Source organism: Styela clava, chromosome 10 (assembly GCF_964204865.1).
Source record: "Styela clava chromosome 10, kaStyClav1.hap1.2, whole genome shotgun sequence".
NCBI classification, from domain to species: domain Eukaryota; kingdom Metazoa; phylum Chordata; class Ascidiacea; order Stolidobranchia; family Styelidae; genus Styela; species Styela clava.
In genome coordinates this window covers 12,159,333-12,168,293 of record NC_135259.1, presented here as the reverse complement: position 1 = coordinate 12,168,293, position 8,961 = coordinate 12,159,333, and positions in this window count along the sequence as shown.

Here is an 8,961-nt window from a genome sequence, read left to right as displayed (position 1 = left end):
CACGACGAGTTGACGCAAAGAGAAAAGTGGCCATCCGAAGTTAGATAATTTTAGAATAGACGAATAAAGACAATAATTTCAATGAAAAAAGGCATTGATGGATATGGAACCGACTTTATCAAGACGAGAATAGCCACAATGTATTATATTCCAAATTTGGCTTCAGTTGAACAACATGCGGCGGAGATATTGTTCAAAATATAGTGAAATCATCCGAAGTTAGCCGGTTTTACGGTACCAGATCCAAGTGCGGTAGGTACGGTAGTCTACTTTCAACAACATGAGTGAACAAAAGACCATTCTATTTGTAGGCTACTATACTCTACCTCACTTTATCAATATCTCTATGCACGGTGTACCGGTACCGTACCGTATTTAATACCGGTACTTGTTTTGTTAAATATTTAACCAAAGGCAAGAGAACTACCATGCCATGCTTCCGAAAACAAACAATACGGTAAAACTAATCCCATACCCGACTTGGAATGGTAACGGGACGAGAGGCCGTGGTTCGCCATATGGATAAGCCGTCTTGTCGGCTTTCCTCTCCCCCGGGATAAATATGTAAATCCTATCCTATCCTAACTAGCAAGCGCTAAGCAACGCACGTGTCGACCGACAGGGCAGTATCAGATAATTTACAATAAAGTTCTGCTCTATACATCCCCCACGCGACGATATAATATGATGTGTGTGTGATAGGAGTCGTATGGGGCTTATATCTCGATCAAAGCTTTTTGCACCAGGTCATGATAGGCTATTTATCTAAGAAAAAAAGATTTGACAGAATTCTTTTCTTGCTATTAAATGGGTAGCCAGTAGATTCGACAAATTTCAGCACATGAGATTCTACAATCTGTTAGTAAATATTGAAACCGAAACGGTACATTATAATCGGCACACAATTTTAGTAAATTGGATCGTTGATTATTGAAACGTCTGCAGAACAGAATTAAATGGGCAATAGTTTCTTTTACGTGACAAAAAGAGCATAATCCGTCTTGATGACATCCAAATTATTTTGTAAATGGCTATTTATTCGGCAATGACCCGTCTGTAAACGAAACAGCATTATTTCGTACTTCCGATGTAAGTTTGAACAATGACATTAAACAACATGATGCGCAACTCCGGCATTTTTGTCCGAAGATCGTATTCGATAGCACGCTCCAATGCACATACTTGACGAGACGAAAACGAGCGGATGTGTGCTGCTTTCAAGGCGTAGCACGAATGGTGTTCGTGCCTGCTTTGACAGTTGTTGTCGATTTTAATGATATTTTTGAAAGTTGGGGTAAAAAGAAATCGGTAAAAGGTAAGGTGAATACTATTGTTGTATATCACACCCGGGCATCGCACTGTTAAGTACATGTGGGAAAGCCAGCCTTTGTCAAATACTACGAAGTTATTAATTCAGTACGGTAAGTAGTTGCCCATTTGCCGAAATTACATATTTACTTACCCCTTATGGTTTCAAATAGTTCATGCACCTCCAGTTAGATTTTTTTAATCAGTGAGGATATATACTCATTGTTGATTGCTGCTCATTGTAACATACTATTACGCATTCACTTTTATTTGCGTATTGAATCAAAGTGTTAACAAGTTCACCTAACATTTCACTCATACCGGTCTATATTGTATAGTCTGATTTCTCAAGTATTTGGAGCCACGAATGCTTGTAATTTTCTGACTAAACCCTTTTATTAGTTGGTTTATATACCAAATTCAGTAAAATATTTTTTAAATAAAACATGAGATATTGGATTTATTAGCTTTTTCATTCTGAATCATATAGACTGCTTTATTTATTCTTAACGAAAATAAATCTCCTCTCTTTCTTCAGATGTGAAAGTTGTGGACAAACCTGTCTAAGCATTGTGAGACTCTTGCAGCACAAGACGCAATAGCAGAAATAGTAAGTATATCAATCAAGAAATTAAGACGACATAAAGCAAAACTTTCAACTATTCGTCTAATCTCAATTTCCTATTATTTGTTCACAGGACAACTATAGCAGACGGGGAGATATCAGAAGTCTGGCGAGCCTGGCGACATATCAGTGACAGTGTGATTCCAAGAAATATAATGCAATTGAAAATAGAAATTTGCAATAGAAAAACAACCTATGGAGGCATGCAAAGGCATTTGACCCTCCGGTAGAGTTGTGTATGGCCCCCACATCCTGCAGGGCTTGAGGAAAATAACTAAAAATTCCAAAGCGTAAGATTGCATAAGCGGTCTTATTTGTAAAAAGGCACAAAACACGCCAGACATACTTACAACAGCTTTGGAAATGAGGATTACGGGTACCTCACTGCACCTGTGTTATATTTGGTTCATCAACTTTTGGTAGTACTATAGAAGAAATTCCGGAAGGGGTATAATCATCATTCATGATAAAATACTATCATATATTTTTTGAACAACTTCAATCTAGACCAGGGATCTCAAACTCGCGACCCCAGAGAACTTCCAGTGCGGCCCTCGAACGCTTAACAATAATTGTAATAGTATTTTGGAAGTTTTTTTTTTATCTAAATGTAATAGATTTTTCAAACCTTCTAAAGTGAAATTGATTATTCACACAGAAAACAATTTACTGAAAGTAGTTTTGGAATATTAATTTTTTTTGTCCACATTTTGACCCAATTAAGAATACACATCAAGCTAGCAAAAGAATACTTGAATAAAACACTTGAGTAATTAAATTAAACGCAAAGTACATGGAGAAGGTGGCATTTTCGAAGAAAATGGGAGTTGTAACATTTCTGCTCTTCACAAAATTCTGAAGCACATTGTTTAATTTGTCATATTTCCATCAATACAATCAAAAAACACAATAAGCTCAGCAGTCAATATGACAAATTCGAAGACCAACTTCGAACAGAAAATTTCCATGTGTTTGTATATTAATATAATTATACAACGACTTAGTTACTAAAAATCAATATCAATAATAATTCAAGCAATCCTATGCCACGCAATGTAGTGCGAAATGTCTTGTCGAAAAAATCTGTCATTTGTTTTTTTACTGATCTATACATGAAATGATAAAAGTAACTTTTTTGCATTACTGGAATTAATTAAACATTCGTAAAGATCCAGATAAACCCATGATCATGTGGCCTCGTTAGTTAGAGTTGGTACTATAAAATCATTTCAGACTGGCCTTAGTATGCTGGTGACACAAAAAAGATGCCAAACGCCAGGACAAATGTAATTATTAAAACATTGAGTTTATACTGTAGTATTTTTGTTAATTTTAGGTTCATATATTTAGATTAGGTTATTTTTAGTGTATGTATTATTCTTTCCTTATTCAAAGCTTGTTCAAAAATGATTTTGATGGTTGTACATAGAATTTTACGATTTTTTATAATAAATACTGTAACTTGCAAATGTTGCAATAATAGTGGAATGCAAATATTAATATGTGATTGCATTTGAAATTGAAGAAAATAATAAAACTTAATCCAACTGTTTAGTTGCATCACAATATATGTCACAAACTAAAACTATCTTTTGAGTATACATTATCAAAAACTGTTTGCGGCTCTTTTTACAATTTTCAAAATGCAATGCGGCTCTCGAAACCCCATGAGTTTGACACCACTGATCTATTCTAGACGATTTAAGCATTGCTTTGGGAAATTATATCACTTCAATTAAATTGAAATAATCACGCTATATTAAATACAAAATCGTTGCTATCATAAAGGTAAACCAATTCAGCCACTCGAAATATATTGGCCTTCACAAAGCAATGGAGGCAAAATTGAGAGTTCATGAGCTATGAACATTTGTTCTTTTCTTTGTCTTGAACTTTCCATACTCCACAGCCCCTATTAATTTTTATTAATTTTAATTATCATGTGATGGTCATACATATCTTTAACTTGTATTTTCTGTCATGATGTATTATCTCAATGTGCCAAACTAATAATTAGTGTGCATATTTTGCTTCCAGATGACATAAATGTATTGTCATGTTTATTACCTCAGCTTGGAGTATTGACAAGAAAAAGGTGCCAGTAAATTAGGTAAAAAAAATTTCAACTCATTGTTATAATCAGAATTCACAATCAATAGGAATTATAAACAGCCAACAATCAGTGAGAATTATATGCGAAATCCCTCAGAATAAATTTGTCTAAAATCGGAGGAAGGCAAAAAATATAGGTAGTTTCCATTCACACAAGCATTTCAAGAAGACTTGCTCGAGCCAAACTAAATGAGCATCGTCAGGTGATCGGTAAGGCTGCAAGTTGAATTCAGCCCTGCAACCTCCTGCATGGAAGATAATATTAATTAGTGGGCTATGAGCTAAATTCCTAAATTTAAACAAACCTATCTACGATGCATTATGTACCAGCAATGTTACCTACAATGTTACCTATGCATTGCTTTGATCGTCGCATTTCAGCGATTGTAGGATTGCATTTAGTTCTGCACTATATGATGAGCTCAGTTGAGGTAAGGGGGAGATGTGTTCGACCGTAAATATATACTATCGACCGATCTCGATGGCACGTAAAAGGCGGATCCACAGCCATTTTCATTTTTTGATCCGTCTGTGAAAATTCTTAAATAGTTTCGATAGTAATGTTCGAGATGTTCCGTCAAAGCCAGACGTACAACAGACAGACAGACATCTTTGCTCAGAGCTTCCGCTAGGGTAAGATCAACATAAGGGCAATCATAGTTTCAGTATGGTAGCGATGATGTTATCCTTGGTTTTATTGTAAATTGTTGGAATATTAAGGATTTTGTGATCATATTGAATGAGTTAAATGTGACGGAGTCTGGATATATCTCTTGTCACGAGTCTTTGATTATGGAGCGGGCAGAATGATTAATTATGCTGCAGGACAGCGTTTCCCAAACTGTGTTCCGCGGAACACTAGTGTTCCGCGAGCGTCTTCGAAGTGTTCCGTGGAAAAAGAATTAGAAATACGTCTAAAATGGTCGCCATGACGATCTATGGGACGTGAACTGGTCGCCCAACTGACCTTTCGATATCGCGGTCACCGTCGGCCTAAAGTGAACTAATTAGGGTGGGGTAGTGGAATTTTCGATAACCGTGGCTATTCCTCCTCCACGTTTGCCTGGTTTTACCTTGAAATGCTGAAAAAATTTCTCATTTTTGCTAAACTCCATTAAGTAGATAAATAAACTGCTGCAAGTACTTCTATCTTCATTAGACGTTACATTAGAGGCAAACACTAAGTTAGGGAAAGTAAACGACATAGAATGGTAAAATGAATGAATTGATTTATATACACAGCATTTAGATTAATAAACAATAAAACATTTATATCAAATGCAATATGCAAAATATTCAATCATTTTTTAGTTATGTTTAACATAATTCTGGTGGTTGCAGTTGGCAACTCGCCACGAGTTTGGGAACCGCCACATTATACCGTTTTTCTTTATCAATTTTACTCTTTCAATTTTTGGGTGTTCCGCGAAGCGAGATAAAAAGTGCAAGTGTTCCGTGACCGAAAAAGTTTGGGAAACGCTGCTGTAGGATAATAGATGGCATCTATAAAATGGGCATTTTAGGAGATGTCGGATGTGTAGTGGCATTTCTCCGGATGCCGCTTGTAATGATTTGATGCTGGAACTTGGCATTGAGCCACAACATATTCATAGACATGAGTTTTGAATTTTCATGATCGGATCGACCCATGTTCGTGGGGCAAAAAATATGCTTCAAATCCGTATTCAATCAATCAACAAATGAGTGTCCTATATAGTGTGAGAAACGAACCTCAAGTAGTCCTTGAAAGTAAACGTAGCCATTTTATTCTTCTGATACACTTCGTCTGAACATATTCATTATGCTTTTCATAATTAAGAAGATGAGATATGGATGAGGTATTTTTTGTTTCCTTGTGAAAAGAATAAATGTAGACTTGGATTTAGATACTCGGAAACCCAGAGTCTGCGCCATTCGTGAATTTTATTCAATGACGATATATGATGATTGAAACTTTGGCTCGGGGTCTACGACCTTGACCCAAGCACAAATTCTCCATATACTCCCTGAATTCCAAGTATTTTCTGCTATGTGTTATCAATTAGCCACTTATTTGACATGAAGTCGATGCATAATAAACTTGCACGATGTTTTCAATCAGTCCCGATTATCATAATATATAATACTGATATTGGTAAGTAGAAAAGTTATCTGTTATGAAAGCTAACAGGATACCGGTTCTAGGCTTCAATAAACTTAATAACACTAATTCCACAAGTACCACAGAACTCGGGTAATCAAGAGTACATTACGTATCTAATAATTACACTGTACATAAACACTAACACCACATTACCAAGGGTTATCATATTACCAAGCGGGACGCCTCCTAAATCCTTAGCCGTGATTTTTTAACTTTACATTTTTCGATATAAGCCTACATTTAAAGACATCCTTCAAGGCTGTTTCCTGTTTTTATCGAGAGTTCGTGCGCATATTCTTTCACTTATTCGCCCAATCATACTTTTCTGTAGATAACATTTTCTTCAAAAGACGTTGTTCAATGTTACATTCTCGTAAAAGTCGGAGCAGGACCGATCAGTATTGATTTTACATGTAATAATGGCTTTCACGTACCGCTGACCCGCAGGCTCTTGACGTAACAAATTCTAACAATGTTAGCGGAAAACAACGAAACAAACAAAATCACGCTTTCACCTTCAGTAAATAGGCTACCTGTACGCTACACAGTAACGAGAAAATGCTAATTGGCAACGTTCGTATATTATGCTGGCTGGCTGAACGCCAAAGCCGAAAATTTTCAGTCGAGTGAGTGAGAGAGAGACGGCGAATGTAGGAGCGTACCTGGCTGGCAGTTGTGTACCGGTACCGTTAGAAAGATTATTGCTGTTTAATTAAGTAAACGAATATCGTAAACAGAAGGGCTGATTCCCCAGTAGGGGGAAAGAAACAGATGTATAGGAAACAATCAATAAGGAACAAAAAGTATTTCATACCATATTCATTTCGTTTGAAGGAAATGCGTGAGGAGGCAACAAAACGAACAGACACCTCGTCAAAGGATGGATAGAAGAAATGTGAGGAATACTGTGTTCTAGAATTATTTCGATGCAAAGAGAGAAACAGTGGTATGTCAGTCTTGCAAGTCGCCCGTTCACACTTCAGCGTTCACGCCCACGTGAATGAAGATACGTTAGAAAATCTCTGTTTGATTTCATTTGTAGATTTCCACAACACACAGTATACCACAGTACCTTAATCTTCTCCAGACTAGTCTAGGTTTTTAGTTTCATTGAAAGGCTTATTTATATGTTATTCAAACAACCAATTAATATTGAATACGTGACTTCGCGTCATAATAGTTCAGTGATTATCAACGACTAACATACCGGGTGATTATAAAGTATTTAAATGAGCCGTATCTGGCGGAAAGCAAGTGATTATCTAAGAAATGAATTTAAATTTGATAATACTAATGAACAAATCACGTTTCTCGTGATTTAAATTGTCAAAATGCAAGAAAGTTATCCTATTTACTGCTGCAAATGTTATAAGGTAAGATTGGTTATAGCTGTGAGCATTCATATCGACATACTCGTGTTATAAAAGTATATCACCTTTTTTCAGATGAATTTCGATTTGAATACCGAATATTACAGCAAAACCCTCCATGCTCGAGCTCATACAACAGTCATCATAGTTGTGTATAATTGTAAATGGATCATTTGGTTGAAATACAAACCACCTCCCTTAGGAAGACTTGTATCTAAAGACGCGTTAACGTTCAGAGCAAGAAATCGTAGGCGTCACCTCTTTTTGCATCGGCGAATGTGAAAGTTGCAACAGGTCAAAGGTTATGAATGTCCTTAATGTTATATCGGGAGGGAGACGGAACAAAGTGGTTAAAACAAAACAAAACGGTGATTACATATTTAGGAACAAACAGATAGCTGCTCAATATGCTGACGCTGTGTATTTGATGGCAATCGTACCAAAAAGGGAATAAGTGAACCGGATGGTGTGACAAACTGTAATTAATGAGGCAATAAAAATTGAATCATCTTGGGCGAATAATACAATATATATATGTTCCACCACCCGAGTGTTTTGAAAAGAATAAGGATTGGTCTAAATTATTTGAACCTGATGGAACATATCTAACACCAATGGGTGCATGTCGTGTCTTGGTTAATTTTTTTAAAAATGTGATGGAAAACACATCACGTAAAAACATGGTCGGGATTCAGATGAAGCAAAGTTACAAAAACACGAAGAAGGAGATAGCGACTTTGTTATTGCTGTTATTGAGAATAATAGCTAATCACTGTGCAAATTGTTATAATTTCCTCTATGTTTTTTGCTTCTTATTAAGTCAGTTTAGTATGCAAGATCTTCAATACTTAAACTTTGTCACATATCATGTGAATGGAGTAAGAAATGAAATTGAAGGAAAAAGTGTTTTTTCATATCTGCATAAAATAAAAGCAGATGTGGTGTTAATGCAGGAAACGCACTACAGTAACATTACTGAAAATAATCAGTGGAATAACAACTAATGGAGGAGTGAAGGGGTTCGGAGTATTTTCGCAAGTAAATGTAATGGTGTGGCTATACTATTTCCCAACAAAATTGATGTTACAATTACTCAAACTGAGGTAGATACCATGAGTAGATATATATTTATGTTGCTACAAAATGCAGATTCATTCATGCTATGCCCCTAATAGAGTAACTGAAAGAAAAAACTTATTTAAGCTGATTGATGAAAAACTTCAATCAATTTTTTATAAGTATGGCATATTGATTGTGATATATATTTGGGTGGGGATTTCAATATTGTAATGGAAAAAATTGATAGAAAACCTGAAATAAACTTCAGAAAGATGGTAGTGTGAAAGATTTGGAAACCTTTGTGTTGAAATGAACAATGAAGTTTGTTGGATATATGGCGAAAA